General features: G+C 45.1%; 1 long non-coding RNA gene across 1 annotated transcript in view; it reads right to left on the bottom strand.

The window, feature by feature from the left end:
• Nucleotides 1–1,162: 1,162 nt before the first annotated feature.
• The window catches only part of LOC112550173, a 61,440-nt gene continuing 38,898 nt past the window's right edge, over nucleotides 1,163–23,704 (bottom strand). The window contains exons 6-9 of the long non-coding RNA XR_003093847.1: nucleotides 13,470–13,552; nucleotides 11,652–11,767; nucleotides 3,642–3,742; nucleotides 1,163–2,569 (exon numbers count right to left, since the gene is read on the bottom strand). This is a non-coding gene — a long non-coding RNA (uncharacterized LOC112550173). The remainder of the gene's footprint in view (nucleotides 2,570–3,641; nucleotides 3,743–11,651; nucleotides 11,768–13,469; nucleotides 13,553–23,704) is intronic.

Here is a 23,704-nt window from a genome sequence, read left to right on the forward strand (position 1 = left end):
TTTAATTCCTTCTGGGTCTCCAATCACTGTGGTCCTTGCACTTGCTCTATAGCAGTGGTGTTTCATTAGCCTGAAGTGGCTTGCATAACAGCTGTAGCTTCTTAGCTCCATCATCTTATGATTTCAGCAACTTAGCACCCTCCACCTTTCCTATCCCCTTTCCCCCCAGCTCAACGATCCCAGACAGTTGCTTATTTTAACCACTGAAATTTCTTTAGCATTTGGTATTACTGGGATTCCCCAAATTTAAGCAGAAACCAACTTCAGATTACTGAAGTATACTCTTTGTGTGCATACCTAACCAACAGGTCTCTCCATTTTTTTCTACAAAGCCCAGTGCTGCAGTATTGAAATGCTGCTCAGATGTCATCTCTCCTGCTCGTGTCTGTGGAATTTATTGATACATGCAATAAGGTTTCTGTGGGACTTGTTTATACTGTCCCCCATGTCAAATTTTGACCCGGCTAAAGCGATGCCCAACAATGCAAGTTATGCTGAATGCTGTGTCTCAGTAAAGCTGTAGAAAGAATTGGGGCATACCTAATTTAAAAAACCATCACAGGACTCTAGGGTTAGCAGACCTGATTTGTGCAAAGTCTTTTGCAGTCTTTAAGAGACATAAGAACTGAAGACCCTGGATTAGTATATCATTTTAAGACAACTGTCCCTACTGAAATCAATGGGTGTTTTGCTGTTGACTTTCAGGGAGCCAGAATTTCACCTGCCGAGCAGCCCCAGGGTAGCTCCAAAACACTGGATTTGTGGAAAGGCATAGCTACAGTTATCCATGCTAGCACTGCAGATTGTGAACACATGCCTGACCACCTCTGAAACCCACACATTCTATCTTTGAAGCTATGGGAAAACTCAGAGCCTCTATTACAACAAGACTCCTACTGAGAGAGAGAGAGAAAAAAAAATCGTAAATGTTAGTTATTTCTGATTTGCAGCATTAGATCAACAGTTTTCCAAAATCTGAAAGAAAGGGTTGATTTTCACAGCAGTTTTATACACCAAAGGGTTCTTTTATATGATGAATGTAGTCATTGTGGGAGATGATAGATTGTCAACTCTAGAAAATAAACCTTAATTTTTTTTTTCCAGGACTAGACACTGCCTGCGCTGCTAGCATCTCCACGCCAGTAATTTACAGTCACCGAGTCTAGGTATTTTTATTTTCTATGCACATTAATTCACAGAGGAGCCTTTTGGGTGGAAAAAGCACTTAAATCAGACAAATTACAAGGTCTATTCAAGCAAAAGTGGCTAATTATAATTATTGTCAAACCTTATATTTTGAGCAGTTACAGTACATCTGCTCGTTGAAATGACAGAAGAAGTACTTTATAGTTAAACATTTTTGACTGAAATGGCTTCCAAAAACATTTTTTTGGAGGATAATAGTGTATTATAAGTATTATAGTGGTCTCTAGAGGCCCCAACTCTGTGCCTTATTGTCTTAATCACATACAAACACACACACACACTCACACACACACACGTTGTAAGAGATAGTCCCTGACCCAAAGAACCAGGTAGATGATAAAAGCAAAAGATGAGAGATCAAATGATATCATCACCATTGTACAAATGGCAAAATGCACATGGTGAGATTCAGTGACTCCGGGTATGCCTGGACAGCCTGGTTGCTGCTCAAGGCTGGATCAGGTAGATAGCTTGGGTCCAATTTGAGATAACTGGATAAACATTCAGACCACTGAGCTCCACGCTGGTCCAACAGCACTGCCCTCTGCAGCTGAGCAAGCTACCTTAATGGTAGCTCAGATGCATCTGCATGAGTTGAGATCAGTCTCTTGGATTGCAGTGTAGATGTAGCCTTCATTAAGGTCACACGAGGATTGTACGGCGAAGCATGGAACTGAATCTAGACCCCCCAAGCCCCAGTTCTCAAGTCAGCGCTTCTTCCTTCACCATATTTTAACAGAAGCACTACAGGAAGTAGTATGTTGTATTTTTCAGTTATTTCCCCTACTGAAAAGTCCTTTGCCATCACTTTTTGCTTTGTTTTGCCGTTACAGTATGTTTCCCTTCTAAAATGTTGGTAGATGCCACAAGAAATACTGTATAATGATGCACCTTCAATAGAACAGGTTCAGAATCACGATATACACCTGATCCATTAAAAGCAAAATGTCTGTACAAACTAGTGCTGGAAGTACTCCCTTTTAATGCTTCAGTTACACAAGTGCTTCCAGGCTAAAGGACATGATCATCATCTTCTTGGGCATCTATAAAAATGACCTATGTTGCCAGACTTACTGTCTCTCTATACACCATCAGCAGTGAACCATTCTTGGTCTAGTACTTTCATTCTCTTTATAAAGTCCTGTAATATCCCCTGAAAGTCCCTGTCCACGTGGAATATGCGTAAGTGGCCTGTAGGCAGGGCTGGATGCTGATCACAAGAGTCTCTTTAAACAGCTGCCTGCAAATAACAGCCTGCTTGATTATCTTCCCCGCGTTGGTCTAGCCACAGTTTAAGAAAAATATCTCCATGCAATGCTTTTTTCATGAGCAGACTCCTAAATGAACTGCAGGAGTCAGAGGGCTGAGAATAAAAAGTTCAAAGCAGAATTATTAATGGAATAATTACCAAGTCGTGCATTGCCAGCTCTGCTGCTGGGGTGGATGGAAGACATAATGACATGAGGTGCATGGGCAACCTAGAGGGGCGATGCCAGCCAAGAAGTAACCGCGTGAGCTGCAAACCAGATCTGATCTCCATTCCTAACACATACAAATCACCTTGTTCGCCAATCTTTCTGATCTGAGTTTAAACGCTGCCATTTTGCCACTTCCTGTATTTGCCACTACAGGACTGATTTGGATCCCAGGCTGGTTTCACACTGATTTGTCTCCTTTACCTTCAATGGATCTATTTTTACTTGCATCCATGTCATCCATTTATATCACCATAACTCATCATATATGTTACTCATGAGATTAATCTCATCCTTCTATGTATTTAACATCACAGATCCAGTTAAATCTACATTGTTCTACTTAATTGCTTAGACCCTGAATCAGCAAGGTACTTAAGCTTTCTTGGGAGGTGCGCGGGGGGCAGCAACTTTCTTACTTAAAGTTTTGCAAAAGTAGTCGGCTCACTCAATAAAGTACTGCTTCTGATCTACTGAAGCATCCGATAATCCACTGCGCCTGTCAATACTGCCCCTCAAGTCTTTACAAAGGCTTTTTTCTCCATCCACTATGATTACGTTTTATCAAAAGCAACTGCCAGTTTTTGTCTAGCAAAATCTGACCTGTATACATCCACACAGCTTATTGCTTATAGCTGTTAGTGTCCAGTGCCAATTTAATGAATTCTTCTCTGGGCATTTGTTCCAGTATATATATTTTTGGATTGCAGGGGACAGCTAGCTTTAGCAGACAGGAAAATCACTGTCTCTCTCTCTCTCCAACATAATACAGCTCAGCATTACATTTGCCTTTCTGATTCAGAGGAAACTCCCACCCCCCACACCCCATTTCCAATGGTTTTCCAAAATAGGATTTGCAAAGTGAAGTAATATCTTTTATTGGACCAATGTGTTTGCTTGGCAGAGGTGTCAGACAAGTTTCCAAGCACCCATTAGGAGGTCAGGAAATGAAGCACTTACAGCCCAGCCAAGATGATGGAGTGATAGTCTTCTCCGGCAGTGTCTCTGACCGCAGTCCTTGTCCTCAAAAGAAACCAGCACAACGTCTTCAGAAGATGGATCTGGAAAAAGAAATTCATTACTTTACTGGGCAAGTTTTAAAACAGAGGTAGGGTTTTATGGCTCATTATAGCTCTTATTCCTTCCTCTGCTAATTCCTCTTTGCTTCACAGGTGTGAAGTATCCACTTCCCTTTGAAGTGGTCAAAGCCATCAAGTAAATTAGGCCAAACTAAAACATTTTTTGTTTTACTGATGTTTAGTTTGAACTGTGACTGTTTCTTTCCAACCCTGATGAAGGGCACTTGATGCATATCCCAACTGTACAAGGTAACCCAATAAAAGATATTACCTCCCCTCACAAATCTTGCTTCTCTTATGTCCCATCTGGGCTGCAACACCACTACATTTTTTTTAAACAAATTATGATCTGTACCATTTAATTAGCTGCAAATTCATTAGGATGAGTACAAGCATCTAGGCAAGGAAGCCTGAGCGTGTGTGTATGTGTACACGTGCATATGTGCATATGTGTGCGTGCGTCTTGTGAGACCAGTGTCTTTTATGCCTTTCTACCACTACCTAGATCTTAAGTAACATGAAAGAGCAGCTTTTGTGCTGCTTCACAGGAACAGGTTGGAAAAAAAAATTCAGCATCACAGGTTTTCCATTGCAAAATGCAGTTCTGTCAAAGGTCAAAGTATTTCACAGAAAAGTGTTGTTATCAAAGGGATTTCAAATAGGAGAGTGTCAAAACAAATAGTCTCTTCTAGGGAAAGTGCAGTAATATGGTCCCACCTGTGCAGGGCTCCTGGCAATGCCCGGACCGAGTCGTGCATGCTCAAGTTGCATAGCACAGAGGTGTAACTAGGGGGTGGGGAGTGGGCGCCAGTGGGGAGGGTGGGAATGGCAGGAAAAAAATGCTGCTGCCAGAGTGGCACAACGATGCCCTGTGTGCAATATTTGCCCTGGGCATTTGGCTGTGTCATTACACCTCTGAAGCTGCATTCATTTTTCCTCGTGCTTTATGAGAGTTGAGGTCAATCCTACAGCTCCACGTAATTTAATGTCACCCAACTCCACTGAAGTAAAAAAAGCAACCTGTGCCTTAGCTCCACTAGGGTGTTTAGTGAGAAAGCCATCTCTGGTTGGCTATCACATGCTTTTTTGGCACGGGAAATGTAACTGGCATTACTTTGCTTAGCATTTTCACCTGCTTTTATCTTTTCCCTGGAATCCTTAATTGACTGGCATGCTTGCTGTTGCCATTTTTCCCCACCTTGATAACATTGTATGCATGTGAAAGAGAAACAGAGGCAGGTCTCAGGAATTCAGGCTAGGTGCAGACATTCAAAAAGGCCAGGTTAGATTCATACTAACTTTTGTGGCTTTTTCTAAGTGCCCCAGAGTACGTTGGGAGTGGACAGGACTTACGTTTGCTCTTTGGGGGATGAGCAGGTGGCCTGCGCTAGCCACAGGCAGGAGGCTGGGGGTGCTCTCACGCCTCCCCGAAGGCTGCTGGAGAATCCCAAGCCCAGCCGAGCCACTGAGCAGCCGGACACACCTGATGGGCCAGCGTGGCCCCTCTCCCCAACCCTGCCCCCTGCCAGCTGTGTTTGGGGGTGGGGGGGCAGTTCCTGGCCCATGAACAGCCACAGCCAGGAGCCATGAAGCTACATGACTGTCAGGCGGGTTGGGTGGGGGGTGCACGGGCCCCCCCGCTGTGCTGGCTCGGGGACAAACCCACACTGCAGGGGGGTCTCCCCTCCCTCCACCCAACCCACCTGACATTGGCAGCCTGACAGCTCCCTCGGGGTGGGGAGGGGGCAAGTGGAGCCACCCCACTGTGTGGACCTGGCCCAGCTCCCCCACCCAGACCCAAGACAAAGACAGCAAGCTGGGGGGGCCTACATGGTGGAGGGATTGCTGCCCTGCCCTCTCTGCACCCAGTTCCCAGCACCAGGAGTTGTCAGGAGCATCAAGCAGGGGTGGGGGAATGTAGCCGTGCCCCAGCATACTCCCCTCACTGTGCTGGCTCGGGGCCTGGGCCATGCAGTGTGGGGCTCCATCCCCTTCCTCCCCTCCTCCCCCAGCTGGCCGCGCAGGCAGGAGACAGAGGATTTTCTGACTTCTGTCTGTAACAGCCTGGGGATGGGGCTGGCCTGGTGCTCACCCAGAGCCGATGAGCACTGGCTGAGGGCAGCATGCCACCCTGCAAGGGGCATCTGGGATGCTGAAGGACAGCAAACTAAAGTGATTCACTATGAGTTCTGGGACAGAAGTTCAATATAGCGCTCTAACCTAAACCAGTTAAGTCTCATTCTATATCCATCCAGATCTGTCTTAGACTGGGTGTTGCCATTTCCAAACCAGTCTGTGTGTGCTGAACTTTTGTTCAGTTACAGGTTTAGACCAGTTTCCCATCACTGATACTGGTTTATGTGCAATGTCTGCACCAAGCCTAAGGGTGCCTGTAGACATGCGGAGATGCTACACTGATGTGCTGTAATTACTCAATTAATTGAGTTTGCTGGAGTCTGTTAATTAGCATGCTCCAGCAGCCTCTGGGTTTTTTCCCCCCCACACTTCAAAATGGTGGCCAGGGCATTTTGAACAAGCTTCAGTTAAAGTGTCCCCACCATCATTTTGAAATGCAGAATGCTGAATATATGAGATGCTGCGGGTGCTTTAATTAGAGTCCCTTTTATTAGCATTAATATTAATATTATAATTAATAATAATTAAAACATTGTTTATTGTTAATAATTCATATTAATCATTCAAGCAGCAGTGCACAGCAGAGGCAATGAGGAAACGCATGGCCAGGAAAACAAGGACCTCTCGTGTCCAGTCCTCATCGCTCCCCTGCCCCTGCTGCAGCAGATTGTTTAGGGCAAAGATTGGACTTATAAATCACCTACGTACCCATGCAACCTAGCCCCCACCCCCCTCCTCTCTCTTCTTTCTCCTCTCTTTCACCCTTTCTCTTTCCTCCCTCCCTTTTCTTTCCCACTTTCTTTCTCTCTTCTCCCCACCCCCTCACTGGATGGGGTTTTCTTCGCTCACAAAGGACAAACCACCAGACGAGTATTAATATTAATACTAATACTAATACTCTAGAATCACTGGAGTATTCTAGGGTTCTAATACTAGATTTTACTCACTAGCTAACTAAACTGCTCTAAATGTATCTTCACTAGGTGTTCCAGTGTAGCTCTGACTACTTAAAACTTTCATCTTCATTTCAGTCAGTTCAGCAACAGCTGTGGATTTTTTTTTTTAATTTTTTTTTTTAAGTGAGGGATGTGGAATGGAGAGTAGTTTTATAAAGAAAAATCAATAAATACAATACCTCATTTCTTCTCCAGTCCTACTGTGTCATATCCTAAATGTTACACTTCTACACCTTAAACCACAGCTCCAGTTGAAAATAATAGAATCTTATGATACTTTTCAATGCCTGCACTAGTATTTCTTGTAGCCAAGTTCATGCCCTGCCCCTCCCCACACCCGCCCACCCCTGTATTGTCATGTAATCAGCACTTGTTCCTCATAGGGCTTCCAATTTTGGCCTTTATTAAGATTTGTGTTTGAATACTTATTTGTGACGATAAATGACAACTGACCCCAGTGTTCACTTGCCTCCTTAGAAGGCCAAACATAGAACTGAACAAAAATGTCAGTATTTGCCCCCAACATTAGTCTCGTTGAGATTTCAAGGTTCAGAGAAAGCTTCTGATTGAGTGATGCACAGTCTACCTGTTCCTGATCTCTAAAAGGGAGAAGAGTAATTCTCATGTGAAACAACCTTTGTTTGCTTTTAATTTCTCCTCTTCAGATGAAACAGGGGAAGATGAGGGGCTTGCTTCTGGCTTATATAAGAGTAGCCATTGCCTACAGCCTGTGAAAGTCCCTGTCCAAACTCTAGCTATAGCATGGAGAAAGATGTTACTGTTTCCTCTACAGTGGGGAATCTGCTCAATGGCCAACAACATTCTTTTGTCTGACCACCAATATGTTGATGCAATTGTCACGGGATGGGGTCCTGTAGGATGGCCATGATCTCCCCAAGGCCCCCTTACCATGCCAAGTGGGCCCAATGGGCACCCTATATTCTTGCCTGCCACATCTTTGATCGAATGATTGATAGGGAGGCTGCCTTTCAGTCCTCTTGGACACAGTCTTGCTCGACTCTCTGGACCCCGTGGGTTTCCAAACCCCTGACAGGTCCTGCTCTAAAATAGATGTCACAATGGGTGTTTCAGGGCACCCTAGCCTTATGGGCTATGCGTGGCTCCAACCACCCCTGTACCACGCCCCAAGCCTCGCAGATGGTACCGACATTGTTTGGTCTGGCCCTTGTTGCAATTTGGCTCCTTTGTCCTCCCTGGGCTCTCCCTGTCTCGCTCGGTGCCTCACTGGCGCTTGGGATCTCCATGGCCCTGAAAAGTGCTACACCCTCCCTGGCGCCTGGGATTTCTGCAGCCCTACAAAGTGCTGCATCCTCTCTGGCGCTGGGGTCGGTGCACCCCAAATGCTGCGCCCTCTCTGGTGCTGGGGTCCCCATGCTGCTGTGGGTCCCCTATGAGGCCTCCTCCTTCCCCCAATAGCTTCACCCAAACCACCAGGGTTATACAACAATAAACAAAATACAAGTCCCTGGGCTGTAACAAACTTAAGCCGCCCGGCTATAACGTCATTCAAACCCTACCGGGGAATACTCCATCCCACAACAGTATCAGGAGCTGCTCGTGCAGTCAGACCTCTCCCCTATGCTTGTTCTGGGAGAGCTCCTTTCCCCTTGGCTGCCAGCAGGGAACTGCCTTCCTGGCCCCAGCCCTGGGGTTTATATATGAGCCAGGCCCTGCCTCTTCCGGTCAGCTGACCACTGGCAGGTGTGGGCGACTAGCTCGTTCTAGCTGCCCTGGTAACCAGCAGCTGGGGCTCCCCACTCACTGCTAGGGCTCTTCCCTTAGCAGGTTCAGCTCTGTAAAGGAACAGGGCACCCAGGTGCCCTGCGACACCAATACCAAGTGTTGTGTTAGGGTATCCACACTTAGAAATCACTGGAACTGAACATCCATCTTCGTTTCCATTAGGTGGTCAGTTCGAGAGTCCACAACACCTGACAAAAAGAATCACATGAAAGTGGGACGGCTCCTGGGACAAATTTGGCCTCAGGGATTGGGAAATGAAGGGTGTAGCCCATCTAGTGGCTTAGAAGCAAGCAAGAGTGTTAAGCAGATCTCCATTGCACTTGTTTAAAAAAATTATAATAATTATCCAATAATCTTATTTGTCATGGGCAGGGATCCTGGTTTTCTCCAATTTAAAAAAAATCCCCAATTTCCAGCTGAAAAAAAGTAACTCAAAATCCACATTTTTCTGTGATTAACATGAAACACCACTACTATACCGTCACAGGATGGGGTCCTCAAGGATGTCTGTGTGACCCGTAAGGCCCCTCAACCGTGCCAATTTGGCCCACTGGGGCACCCTCTATTCTTTCCCACCACGTCTTGATGTAATTGTAATGAATAGGGAGGCTGCCTTTAAGCCTACTTGGGCACAGTCCTAATGGACTTCCCTAAACCCCATGGGTCCCGGACCACTTGTGGGTCCCATTTCAAAATAGATGTCCTGGGGCACCCGAGCCTTATGGGCTATATGCGTGGCTCCAAACCACCCCTTTACCACGCCCCAAACCTCACAGATGGTACCGACATTGTCTTGTCTAGGCCTTGTTGCAATTTGGGCTCCTTTGTCCTCCCTGGGCTCCCTGCAGCCTGGTCTCTGCAGCCCTGTCTCTGTGCCCCTCGTGCCATGCCCTCTCTGGCGCCAGGATCTGTGCCCCCTGAAATGCCACACTCTCTCTGGAGCCAGGGTCTGTGCCCCCCCCCCCCAAATGCTGTGCCCTCTCTGGTGCTGGGGTCCCCACGCTGCAGTGGGCCCCCAATGAGGCCTCCTCCTTCCCAAAATAGCCTCACCCAAACCACCAGTGTTATAAACAGCAAACAAACATAAGCCTCTGGACTATAACATAATACAAACGACCAGGGTGTGCTCTGCCCCTTTAAAAGCATTGAACCTCATTCCCAGCACTAAGTGTCTAGTAGGCAAGGGTACCTGCAGAGCTCATGGAGCCCCATTAGCCCTAGGTGCAACATATCAGGCAGTTGCTGCGTCACTGGGCACTTCCTTCCTGGAGGCTCCTTCCCCTCTGGCTGCTAGCAGGGAATTGCCCTCCCTAGTTCCAGCCTGGGGTTTATATGGGCCCATGGTCCTGCCCCTTCTGGTTGGCTGACCATGTGCAGGTGCAGGCTAATTTGCCTTCTGGTTTGTTGCCCTGGTAACCTGCACCTGGGCTTCTGTCTTTCTCTTTGGGCTCTCTCCCCAGGCAGTTTCTGCTTTTCTAGGAGCGGGCACCTTAATGTCCTGTGACATATACATATAGCTATATATAGTAGTGGCATTTCATTTTTTCCCACTTTTTTCATTTCACCTGAGAAAAGGAGATTTTTTTTTTAATTGGAGAAAACCAGGATCCCTGGTCATCGGTGTGAGACATGTGAATGTGTTGAATTTGCATGTGTGAATCTTAAATTACTTTCTGTTGAAAATGCTGATCCCAATGTATGTATAGTTTGACTTTATATCTACAAAACGTTCTATGTCTGCTCATCTGGCGGTTTCCCACATTTGTGGCTGTAGTTATTTATGTGTGAATGTCTTGGACAAACGTACCACTGAGTCCCACAACTCTCATGGCCAGGCTGACAAATTGAAACCTAATACAAGTGGCCATCAAAGCAGAACAGAAGCAGCGCACTTCTTGATGGAATCAACACAATGCAAGTTGTCATCACAGTTATCTTTTTGACTTGCAAAGCAGAAAAATAAGATCTAGGAGCCTTATTGTATTATCATACTGCAGCCAAAAGTCAAATAACTGATCTGTTTGAGGTACTTTCTCCCCTACATATTTGACAAAATTAAATGGGACATTGTTTCTTGTAGTGAAAGCTCCATCTGTTCTATTGCTAGCACAACACAAACAAGTGCTTTCATAGGGTAAGGGCAATATATTCAAGGAACCAAGCCAATTGTACCTGAACAAGTATAATCTATCCCGATACCATGTATGGGTCCTGTCTCACTTCCAGTATGGTAATGTAGCCATTTACGCCCAATTAAATTTTTGTCCTGACATCTCTAATAGATAAGGAATGTGTCTTCCATTTCTGTAATGAACACTTATATACAGTTGCAGTGCACCGGGACAGCTGTTTAAATGTTGCAATCCCTGTATACATATCTAAATAAAATCATTAGCGTCGCCACCAAAGAGGCTCTAACAAAAGCACTAAAATGTAAGGTTTGTCAGCTGCAAGGCTCTGCTGCCTCTGATGGGTTGGACTACCTGCTCCAAGTTAAAGCCACACCCAACCCGTAGGGCTAGTGTGGTTAAGATGTGACACCAGCTACAGAAATTGGCATGCAAGAAATCACTGTGTTCATGATGACATCTGGATGTCTTTGAGATCCCAGCCTGAATGACCTGGCATTGATTTACAATGGGACCCTCTGGAATAAATCCGGTACAGGTCTCAAACTCCTGCTTATGCACCCATAGCGAGACGCCTTCAACACCATAACAGCCTGGCAGTAATCATTCAGCCATCTACTAGGGCTGGCAAGAAAGGGAAAGACTGCAAATACCCTGGGGGTAGCAGGTTAAGCAGTTACAACTCCAAATGAAAAACAAACACCAGCTCTCATTTGGGCCCCAACAGCCCTGCCTAGTAGGGGATTGCGGCTCTTCAGGCATACTGGTCTACTGAAAGCACATGGAAATCTCCAGGTCAGAATCAGTCAGTGGTGCACTTCACTGGGGTATCTCTGCCACTTCCCCCAGAAGGCCTATCAGCTGCAGCATCCAATAAATATATCTATTCCATGTGCAATTTCCTACCTTCTTCCCCAGCCTGATCTGGATTCATGTCCTTGACAATTTCTTCTGTATCCAGCTCCCCTGCCAGACCTGGTTCCTCTTTCACCACTATTTCACCCCAGGAAAAGAGGACATACCTGCGAGATTACAGAGAAATCACAGATTACTAGAGTTGCAATTTTTGGATACGCTGGTTTCTAGGGCTGAGCAAAGCTTTGAGTGCTGATTCCATTCGGAGGAGATTCGACCCGATTTGGTGGCCAAATCTCCAAATCCAAATCGAGTCGGGGACCAGTAAAAAGGTCCAAATTGATTCGAAGCTCTTTGAATCGATTCAGAAAAGATTCATTGAGCTTCAATGATTCGGGCAGTCCCCGGTTGCTGCAGCTGGGAGCTGGAGTGGGACTCTGAGCTGGTAAGTAGTGGGCAGGGGAAGGGAGGCTGGAGAGGGGGGAGAGGACTATTGGGGGACCCCTGCCAGGCCCCATCCCCTGCCTGCTCTCCCAGCCCCGCCCATGGCTGCCCCACCCACCCCAGCTCCTGGCCCTTTAAATAAAAGCCTGCACTCACCAGGTGCTGCCTGGTGGGGGGTGATCCCTGTTGCCCCTCACTGCCCCATGCTGCATGGGGGGCTCTGACATAACCCCCCACCACTGGCTGTGCCCCCCCATGGCTGCCCCATCTGCCCCAGCTCCAGGCCTTTAAGGAAAAAAAAAACCCTGGACTCTCTGCCCACTGCAGCAGCCTCAGGGCTCTGGGAGGGCTTGTGCAGAGCCTCCATGTGCCATAGGGCAGTGGAGGGCAGCGAGGATTGCTCCCCTGCCAGGCAGGAACCAGTGAGTCCAGGGGTTTGGGGTTTTTTTTTCTTAAAGGGGTAGGCGGGGCAGCCATGGGGGGGCTGGGAGAGTGGGCAGGGGTCAGGGGCTCATGCAGAGCCCCCCCATGCAGTGTGGGGCAGTGGGAGACAGCAGGGATCGCCCCCCTGCCAGGCAGACACTGAGTGTGGGGGGGGGGGTTTCAAAGTGCGGAGAGCTGGTGGGGGTGAGGCACCTATTGCCAGGCTCGGAGAGCAGGTTGGGGGGTGGGCCTGGGTGATCTGGAGATTCAGACATTTGGCAGCAGCCGTATCTCCGAATCACATTTGGCCGAATTGATTTGGGACAGCGATTTGAATCACCAAATCGAATCACGGGCCCCCGAACTGGCTGAATCCAAAGCAAATGCTAGCTGCTTCACACAGGCCTACTGGTTTCATGCCTAGTCTACTGGTCACAACTCTATCTCGAGTACCTGTAACTCAGTCAGTCAACAACCTTGGCCCAACCACATGCTGGGTGCATGACAATGCAGATTGTCAACAGGACAGTGATGAAATTACAAAGATGTATTGGACTCTCAGCTTGTCTAAGCCACAAGCCCAGAGCCTCTGGAGATTAGTGAGGCTCCCCCCTACCCCAAAACACACACACAGCTTGGACAAAAACAAAGCCTTTGGTGCCAGCAGTCTACAGTCCACCACTGCCTGGCCACCAGTATCTCTAGAGCCATCACATTTACTTTTTTGTTTAATATTATTACTGGTATTTAATTTAACTAATATAATTAATCACATTTGCAAACTGGGGCCTTTGCAGAAACTGTAGAGAAAAAAAATTGTTCCTGTTTACTTTTTAAAGGGTTCAAGTGCTGCACCCCTACTTGGTCACCACAATAACAGGCCATGAAAGAGAGACCATTGGGTTTTTTTGTGGGGGAAACCTGGTTTATCATCCAGTTCTATACAATTCACAACTGTATCATCTTGGCCAACTGTTGAGATTTTATTTTTTATATCATCACCTCACTCGCAGCTGGAGACCATTCTTTGCTTGTAGCAGAGCCAAGTAGCAACATCAACTCTGAAGATCTCCAGAGGAGGAAAGCTGGAGGTAAAGAGGAGATGAACAGAAGGGAAATGTCACACAATGGGGCTTCAAACCTCAGGGAACAGGAGAAGAAGTGAGCAGAAAAACACAAAGGCTGAGGCCCTCGAGATGAAGAGCCAGAACTGAGGAAGGAAACAGAAACGGGAAAGAGAAAGGCGTGTTTCAGGGACAGGGAGGAACATTAGAGAGGGAGAGGAGGGACATCTCTAATTTTTTACCTTCTAATTCTACAAGCTCAGAGAGAAACTAAGCTTACCATCTGCCCATTGAAAAGAGTAAAAGTTGGGTTGTTTTTTTTAAAACACTCCCTATTATTAGCATGCAAATATTATGCAAATATGCACACTTTTGATTGGCTTTCCCCTATGTCTAGGGAAATCTGTTGTGAAATTGGAAGTGCTTATTCAAGATCACGGTGGGGGGAAAAAATCCCTGGGGTAACAACAAAAAATAAATTCGGAGAGAAGTGAAGGCTAGAAAGATTTTGGTTTGCATAAAATCATTTCCACTAAATAAGTCATTCTGTCAACAGTAAATACAATTGATAGTTGTATTTTCAGAGCATCCCAGGAAGAAATTCCCCTTTGAATCCTCTCAGATGATACGTTGTTCTTGGTTCACAGACAACATATTCCACCCTTGTGCAGGGAAATGAAACAACCTTTAATGAGGCATGCCAGCCTGAGAGTTTTTCTGTTATGTTAACTTCTTATCTGTAGAAAACGCAGGAGAGCCCATCAGAAAATCTGGAGAAATGTTATTAGTAAAATGCAAAGGAATGCTCTCACTGTCTACATCTTGGATTCTTTCTAAGTGTTAGTTTCCAGGCTGTGAAATTCAAGAAGCGAAGTCAGCAGTGCTAGAGCTTACCTTGGACTATGTCAGAGGGAGAGAGTTGGGTGCACCAGTATCGACCCTGTCTAATTGCTAGGCTTGGGTTAGGACAAAATGGGCGAGACTGGTGTTTTCATGGCAGTTTGAGGATTGGCAGGGTGCTGCGCAGACATAACTCTGGACTTTACAAAAGATATGTACACCGTAGCCCTGGGAGGCTGAGTTTTTCAAAACCGCTGCTTGCATCTGGTTGCTGCTAGCCCAGTAGGGAAGATACCTGCCTTCAAACCCTAATTCCCTTGTAAACAGGCTGGAATAGGGCTGGTTTGACCCTGGCTGCAGCTGTTCTTGTTCTATGGGATGGATCAATTTGATTTGTGGATGGTCTTTAATGATCATTCTCTCAGAGGCAGATACTTTGGGTGCCAGATCATGTATCCTTCATGTAAAAAGTGTCTCTGGAAAGAAGTTCAGCGCTTGAGACCAAGAAGGTACCAATAGAGTGACCAGGTAAACTGAGTCAAACACATGTTTTCTTACCATTAAAAGAAGATATTTCCCACCTCTGCCACAGTAATATCTGTGCCTGGATGAAAATGCCCCCACTGAAGTGGGATGCACATTTTACAAATGAAGAAATGTTTGTTTGCCCCTTCCATGTTCTTTTATGGACGTTTCTTATTTTAGTCAATATAAGAGCTCTAAATGAGTTGTAAATCATTACCTTCCCAATAGGACTGATATTCTACTGAGATAAACTGGAAAAATAACAGTTATGGTGCAGTTCCCGGCATAGCCACTGCTGACGGGAACACTATTGGCTCAAATGCAGCTTATACCCGTCAGTGGTGCTATGGTCTGCATGACTCAAAGAATGTATAGACTACGCCATCTCTTTGCATATTGCTAGGGTATGAAAACACAGGAATAAAGCATGACTCAATGGAGTAGCTCGGAGGCAGGATGTTTTTCTGGACATCCCTTGGGAGCAGTGATGCTTTCACATTATGCATTAAGGCTGGGCCTGAGGTCACAACTCTGATCCCATCTCTACGAAGGAGTTTCCTACCATATATGTTCCAGCAAAGCTTCCACTTAGAGTTCACCCAGGGTATTTTCTCACTATATCTCTGCCTCAGTGCCATGCAAATGCATAGAGATCTTAATTTCAAGATGAGGAAGAGGTAGCTTTAAAACGAAGAGGGAAAGAAGGAACAGCTGGAGGATTAATAAACAGGGCTGTGTATAAGATAACGGTGGGATTTCGAAGCAACTAATCACCTGATAAGTTGCACATAATTATTTACTGTTATTAAAAAAGGATAGTCTCTATGGCAACTAGAGAAGCTAATGGTTACGATTTCTCTGAGACACAGAATACCTTATGGAAATGCACCTAGTGGATCGCCAAAGAATCGGTGCTTTTTCAGTGTTTGCAAGGAAATATTTCCTTTAGTTTTTCATTATAATGCTGACTAAGCTGTTCTTTTGCATGACAGCTGTTGTTCCTGACTTCTTTCCCCTTCCTCCTTCCTCGCATCTTAAAAAAAAAAAAGAGAGAAGCAGGTCAAGGTTGGGAGGTTTATAATTAGACCCGTGGTACCAGCTGTGTTTTGGATTGAGCCCAAAAAGAGAGATTACAGTATTTTCCACTAGTGACTACCAGTACTGAAGAATACATGAGCCTTTAAGTCAATTTTGGAGCTTTTACTGTAGAATAATTCAGCAAGTAGTAGTTTTTAAGGACAAGACATGTCTTTCTATTATAGTCAAATCTGCCAAGAAGATGCAAAATGATTAAGAGGTACTTAAGAGTCAAGCAGTTGTGCATTTCAAAATGGGAATTCGGGATATAAGAGAGCAGCTGGGTCAGTCCCAAATGTCCCAAAATAGAAGGCAAAATGTCCCAAACAGGGGGCTACACAGCTGCCTCCTGTGGACTGGTTTGGAAACATCCCATTCGAAATTGCAGCAACATAACTGAGGGGCATAAGAAAGCGGTGGTCAGATAGCATAGTGAGCCAGTATAGCTAGACAGGTTAAAACCCATGAGAAATCCACATCTAGCCAAAAGATGTTTCCCCCCAGCATTTCTTTCGCATCGGTCGAGTCTGCTCATAGATGAGGAGTCAGCTTAATCTGCATTTGTTTCAGACCTAGAAAGCAAAGCTCTTCACAGCAGCTCTTCCTGTGAGAGTCTGTCAGCTCATTTTGCACAAGTTTCATATCTTATGCAATTAAGATTTCCTCCCATTTTGAGATCGTAATAAGGCAGAGTACTTGAGAAATTGATGAGCCATTAAATTTCCATCATCTGACCTACTGCATTTGGAATCACCGTTTCTCACGGTCATTAGTAATAAGGATTTGCCTTGCTACTGTCATCTGGTATGTGGGTCCCAAGAATATGAAATTTAGCAGTGGATGAACCTGAAAATGATCAATATCTTAGCAAAAGAAATGTCTAAGGGCTCCTATAGACATGCAGCTACGCTGCTTTGATGTGCTGTAAATCCAGCGTGTCGGAGCAGACTCGATTAATCGAGTGTGCTGGAGCATGGTCATCACTACGCTCCAGCAGTCTCCAGTGTCATGTGTGTCAGCATCCCCATACTGAAAAATGGTGGTGGGGCACTTTAAAGCTCATTAGATGTGACACACGTGATTTTAATTGGCATGGCTTGCTAATGAACCTTTCTACCCCCCAACTTCCCAAAGCATGTCTTTAAACACTCTAAGGAACGGTGTGAATAAGCACTATTTTTTATTACAAAAGCCTCGGACAATAAGGCTGTTTCACAAAGTGGCCAGTAATTTCTGATTTCTAGCGGGTTAAAAATATTATTAAATTAGCACCTCTGATAAGGATTCTGCTTTACCATATATACTGGAAGTTAGGAAGTGCAGGAGGGTTTGAAAAATTCTGTGAACATCAGAAATATTCAATTTGGTTCAAAATGGTGACAGCGCCTTAATTAAAGAGTTTCTTTAATTTACCCTGATCCTCAGTTTCATAGTTTTCGATGCAGCTATTTCCTCCCCCTCCCTCTACCCTTCACTTTACTGGGAAAGAAATAGCCATCTTCAACTTACTCAACTTTTTACATCCTCCAAATTCTAAGCAGTAGCTTAACGACAGAGAGAGGATGGTGTATGCCAAAAAAGGTTAATGGCCTTGCTTCTTTGGGGTGCTTTTTATCTGAAGTACCTTATTGACTAAGAATCCCAAATGAAGAATTATAGATTCTGAAGCACTGGGATCTATTATTGTTTCTTTTGGATGAATAGCTTCCAGTCTGGCAGGAGGTTTCAGGAAACTAATATAGGGACAGAGTTCAAGCAGAAACAAAATTTGATTTTTTTTTTAATTACTCCTCAAGCCTTTCTTTAATTGGTAGGAAACTACAGAGAAGTTTGGCTTTTTTTCAGAGGACAGCTGCTCAGACCTTTTAGCAAAAAAAATTGGCCTCTCTTAAGATATCCAGAAGTGGTCCCCAAAACAGTAAGCATCATAAATCAGTAGAAGTCTATGAACATCTTGACCACAGTTACTGAAAGAGATACCGAGAGCATCTTTCCTTTTCCCCTTACACTTAAGCACATAAACGCATTCTACCTATTGTCAACCCCATTTCATCTCCTCCCACCAATTAACAATATTGTGAGACCCTTATTAGAGTAGATGCCAGAGTACCTAAGATGGTGGTGACTCAACACTTATCAGAGCATCAACTCGGCTAGCACCCCATCTAATCTGGAAAGCTCAATGTGGCAGAAGGCTACCTCTGTTTCTCCCCAAAAACTCTGCTCTGTGACAATTTGGTTAGGATGGGCCCAGCAGAGGGTACACACCTTACCCTATATCTCTTTAGGTAACCTGAGCTGGATACAGTCCTGCCTGAGGGAGGGGGAAAAATTACTCCCTCTGCCTACGTGACTGGCATCACATACCTGAATGAAGGGCTTGGGCACCCTGGTGGGCTAGAGACTGCCAGTGTATCCAACAACCAGTGATGCATTTCAAATTGGTTGGCTGACAGCCAACAGGTGCTGGCCTCCATTGGACCAGGGAAATGAGGTCATAAGGGCTATATAAGTTAAGGACTGCCCAGGAGGAAGGAGCAGCAGCCATGAGGAAAACTGAGAGAGAAAGAGAGAGGAGCTGGACCATCTGAAACTTGCTCTCTCTCTCAAAACTCATGATCAAGGAACTGCCTGCCTCCAGAGGGAATCTCCACCTGCCTCTGGATGATACTTGTGAGTAAGCTACCTGAGATCTAACTAGATACATAGCTTGCAGTAACTCAGATGCGTGATCAAAGGCTACCCAGCCACCCTGTTTGCTCTATGGGATTTCTCTGATACTACTCAACTGTGTACCCTATTCCAACCCTACTCCTTGTAACCAATAAAGTTCTCCTTTGTACCTAGTGTGGGAGACTTATTGGGAGTGGGTCTAAATTATGCCTTGGGGTCCCCTTGGTTCGGCTGGCCAAGGGAGACCACTACTCATGCTTCTGACTGAGGGAAGCATCCCCAAGTGCTTGAAGTGAGTCAAGTAACCTCGAGGGCTACTAGGCCTCTGTTTCCCAGGAGGCGCAGAGCCAGAATCAAGCCCATCCCTGGGTGGTAGCAGCTCTACCCGCCAGGCTAGCTGGTGTGCTCCAGGAAGGGGGTCGGCCAGATGTGAGGCACCCCCAGGGAGGCACTCAGAGCGTGGAAGGTGGTCAGGGCAGTGAGGTGGATGGCTCAATGTAGGAGCACCCCCTACTGGCCCACCGCAGGTACTTCAAGTAAATTTGCCCCCCTTATAGCAACAATGGGAGAAACTTTTCACTACTCCCCCAATGAGAAGAAGGCCAGAAAGAGGGAGCCAGAATCTGTATGAATGTTTGGCAGTAGAACTGCATGGATTACCAATGGGCAGAGTCGACAGCAGTGCTTTATTCTATAACAGAAAGTTTAGCTTCTGGATCAGTGATATTAGTATTACCAAGTCTTGTGGTTCATTGAACCCTCAGATTAATTTTAGCCCTGTGTGGAGAAACAACCTCTGACCTACTGCTCACTTCACTTCCTTCTTCTCTCGTATACTTCATTTCCCCTTCTATGCATCATGAACATGGTGAAGCCACACAACTGCTTTATCGTTGATGCTTGCCAGGTCCTCATCCCGGGTGCGTGGGTGTGCTACACACATGAGGAGGTAGTCAGTAGTCTGTGGTGCATTATCACACACACATATTGGGCTGTCCTTTCAACTGACCTGCTTCATTTCCTGACCTCCTAAGATAGGGGCAATCAGTGCTACCCAGGAAGAAAAGGCAGAATGCTCCTCAATCCAAATAACAATTTGCCACCAATCATAAGGGAGAGGAAAAGGGAACAGGAATAGCCAAGCAGCTCAGGAGCTCTGCCCCCATCTCAGCCAGAGATAGGTCCTCCACTCCCCCCTGCTTGGAGCTACCCCTCTCTCCAGATAGGAAGGGGAAAGAGGTGCCCTGCTGCAGCCTCTTTAGGACCAGAAGAGTATTATTTCAGGAGAAGAAAAACTGATGTGTTGGTGAACACTGAGAAGATGGGGAAACAGAATTAATTACTGGATACAACACAGACAACTATGAGGTGTGAGACTTCCTATTGTGCCAAATCGCCCATCCCTCGACAACTGTGTGAGCAACACAATTCAATCATCATACAAAGTAGGGACATATGAAAGAGAGACCAAAACATTAAATCTATACACACAAACATACACAACCTTGAGAGATCAAACATCATGAATCAGGCCTCTAAAAATCATGGGGTTTTAAACAGAAACAGAAATAGAAATTTGATCTCTCGGGATTGTCAGTGTTGCGATACGGAGTGACAAATCTGAACCATAGATGTTTTTCATGTCACGTCGCAGAGAGGATGGCTTTATTCTCCAGGAAGTTAGAACACTTAACCAAAAGATGAAGCAAGCAAACATTTTGTCCATTATCCATCTATTTTTCACACAGGTTATTGCTTTTACTTCCCATCTGAGACATCTCTCAAGTGAACAACTTGGATGAAAATGACTGTGTGATGTTGTACAACACATTACCGCGTAACGTCAACGTCCAAATCTGTTTGTCTCAGGGAGGACAGAAATATCTTTCTTGTATTTCGCCCCAAGCCCTAACTATATCTATTTGTCATCGCTCTGTTTCAGACACCAGTTGTATAGTAAGGAACAGCCTTCTGCCAAAACTGAAAGACAACCCACGGAGAACGGCTTTATTGCCCTTTGCCATATGAACGCCCCAGATCTCTTCTGCTGTGGGTATGGTTCCTCTGGAGCTTACTCCTCCTTATACAGCTGTATAATATTATCAACTGACAAGTGCCTCTGCAATATTAGTTTCATGCACTGGACAGCTGGCCTCAAAAGAATTACAGCAAGGGAATGAACTAGTCAGTCCTCCCTCACTGACCAGAAAAATAGCGTGGAAATGCTACTTGCTTGCAAATACATCTGGAAGAGTCCAGAGGGAAGTCAGAGTTTAGGTGGGAGAAAATAAAATTAATATTAGAAATCATTCAGCTACAGAAGCAAACTGAAAGTGTCATTCTGTTTTCTATTTCATAGCTCTACACAACCAACTTGCCCAGTGGACAAAGATTGACAGGACAATTAATAAGCAAGACACCAGGTGTTATGAGTTTGGTAGCTTTGAACAATGCCTTACCTGATTTTATTGGCTGATCACATCGAAAAACTTATGAAAGTGGCTTTCCTTCTCTGTGGATATCACATCTTCACACACAAGGCCCACTTCTTCCAAAGAGTCTTATGCTCCAAATGTTTGGCACCCTCTTGTTGGAGAATTTGCAATCAATCACCAGAAAGAGGCATTTGACACAGTAACCCAAAGATGTGTCAACCCTTCCCTCCTGCCCAACCAAAAATAGGGCATTCCCATTATGTGCACCCCATTTTCAGCAGGCTGGAAAGACCTCCCGCACCAGCTCCAAGGTGGACCATCCCAGCTCCAGAATCTGAAAACTCACAAACTGTTAAAGAATGAGATGAGGGTCAGCTCAAAAACAGCATGGGAGAGATACAAGCTCTCATCCTAACACCCCCTCAAAGGACCAGTTCCCCTAGCAGCAAATGTTATTGCCCCCCTCCCCAATAGGGCAGCTACAAACCTTCCTGGAATCCACCTTTGTGCACAGCTGCCCGGTGTTTCTTTCTCCTAAATAGATCCATCAGTGGTAGAACTTGTATGCATGACCTTTTGCAACCTGTGAAACCAGTTAGAGGAGACTCCAATTTGTGATCATGGGAATACAGAAGTACGATGCAGAGTGATTTCTTTTTTTGATGGAAAGTGTGCAAAAACATGAACGCTGAAAGCGTCAAATATGTTGCAACCTTCTGTTTGAGTAAGCCATCTGGAATAGTAGCATGTTTGTTTTTCGGAAAGACTATTGTATATTTTGGGTTTAGGTTTAAAAAATTATTCACTGTAGGCCACTTCTTCCAAGCAAATCAAATAACTAGCAGTCTTTGTGTTCTATATACAATTTCAGAGCTTAAAATCGTATGTATTCAGAGCTTTTTCACCGACAAAAGCTGTGAGAAGCTTTTAAACAGACAAAAATATGGCAAGGTTGAATCTGAATACAAAGCTTCAGCATTAAGTTTAACATAAGCAGTCAGGAGGGTAATTAGTGTTTGTATAGGATTTTGAAATGGGGAACGTGCTAATTGTTGTTATTTCTTTTATGTTAAATTGCTCTAGAAGTAGCTTTGTGTTAAAATACGTCTAAAGATATATTTCAATTCAGGTATTGTTTCAATATAATTGAAATGCAGCCTTAGAATTAATTGCCGCAGAGGGGATTGGTAACTACTATATTATTCTGGTGCTTTTTCTTAAAAAATAAATTCCACAGCTACCCACAAAACAGCCAGTGTTTCTAAACTGCACAATTATCTGCAAATGCACTAATTTATCTGTTTTAACAGTCATTTCCTAAGCAGTTCTGTTTCCTAAAGGGTCCCTAACCCCCAGTGTGAACAGACTTTTGGGCTGCACGTAATGCCCTCTTCTGTTCTCTGATCACAACAACTGAAGCATTGGCCAAAGAAATTAATCCAAAAGGAATTTCAGTTTCATGCGGAGATAAAACACATGGAAAGAAAAAGAACTTTCCATTAGATAATGGTTAGATGAAATCTGAATTGAGCACCTGCTCTCAACCCATTGCTCCTCACCAGCACAGCAGATCCATTTCTTGCATGGGGAGCATACAAAGACACACGGGGTTGGGTTAGTAGTTCATTAGATGGTGCTCTTCTGAAGCAGTCCAGTGCCAGTAGCCCAACACATGTGGAAACCATGTCACTAGAAGCGCCGCTGCCTTTCCACTGATGCATACAACAGGGAATCAGACTCAATGATCTGGGGTCGGACTCGATTATCTGTTGAGGTCCCTTCCAGCCCTAGCATCTATGGATCTGACTTCTTCTGGCCATTTTAGTTCCCATGAGAGTTTTCACAAGTAGTAGAATAGCTGGTACCAGTGTTTTGGCCAAATGGCAATTTCAGCTAGGTACAGACATTCAAAAAGCTTGGAGGCAGAATCGATTTAAGTTACATGATTTTCTGTAAGCGGAGTAGTTTAGATCAGTAGCGAACACAACACATATTTGCTGGGATCAGAGGAGGAAAGGGAAGCAAATCTTAGACCGGGTTCCACCCATTTAAACCAGTCTGTGTGTGCTGAACTTTTCTATTATGGGTACAGATCAGTTGTGTGTGGCAAACTTCTGTTCTGTTATGGGTATGGACCAGTTTCCAATCCCTTGTACTGGTAAAAACATAATGTCTGTACCTGGCTTTGAATACCATATTCTGCCTGGCTAAATTCTTGCTGCAGACTCAGTTAACCTACTTCAGATCCTAAATACTCACTGCAGCTTGTTAAGCAGCTGGCATATACTTCAGGATGTGGAAGAAGTGACACCTCAACAGCTGTAGAATGAAAGCTAGTCGGAGCTTGAACGTGGGAGCTACAATTGCAAACTCTCTTTCAGGATTGAGCCTGATCTGAATAAAGGTTGTGACAGTGCAAAGGAGACAAGAGGTTTCATCCCATTCATCTCCAAAAGATAAAGATACTACATTCTTCGCCCCTCGTTTTGTTCACTTTTCTCTTCCCTTCTCTACCCAGCTCCACATTGTAGCCATCTACAGGAAACTGAAAGCTGCTATTTTAGATGGAAAGTGTAGGAAGCAACTCAAATGGCCCTGGAAGGGAAACTCTTGGGCTTGGGAC

This window comes from Alligator sinensis, unplaced genomic scaffold (genome assembly GCF_000455745.1).
Source record: "Alligator sinensis unplaced genomic scaffold, ASM45574v1 scaffold559_2, whole genome shotgun sequence".
In the NCBI taxonomy this organism is placed as follows: domain Eukaryota; kingdom Metazoa; phylum Chordata; order Crocodylia; family Alligatoridae; genus Alligator; species Alligator sinensis.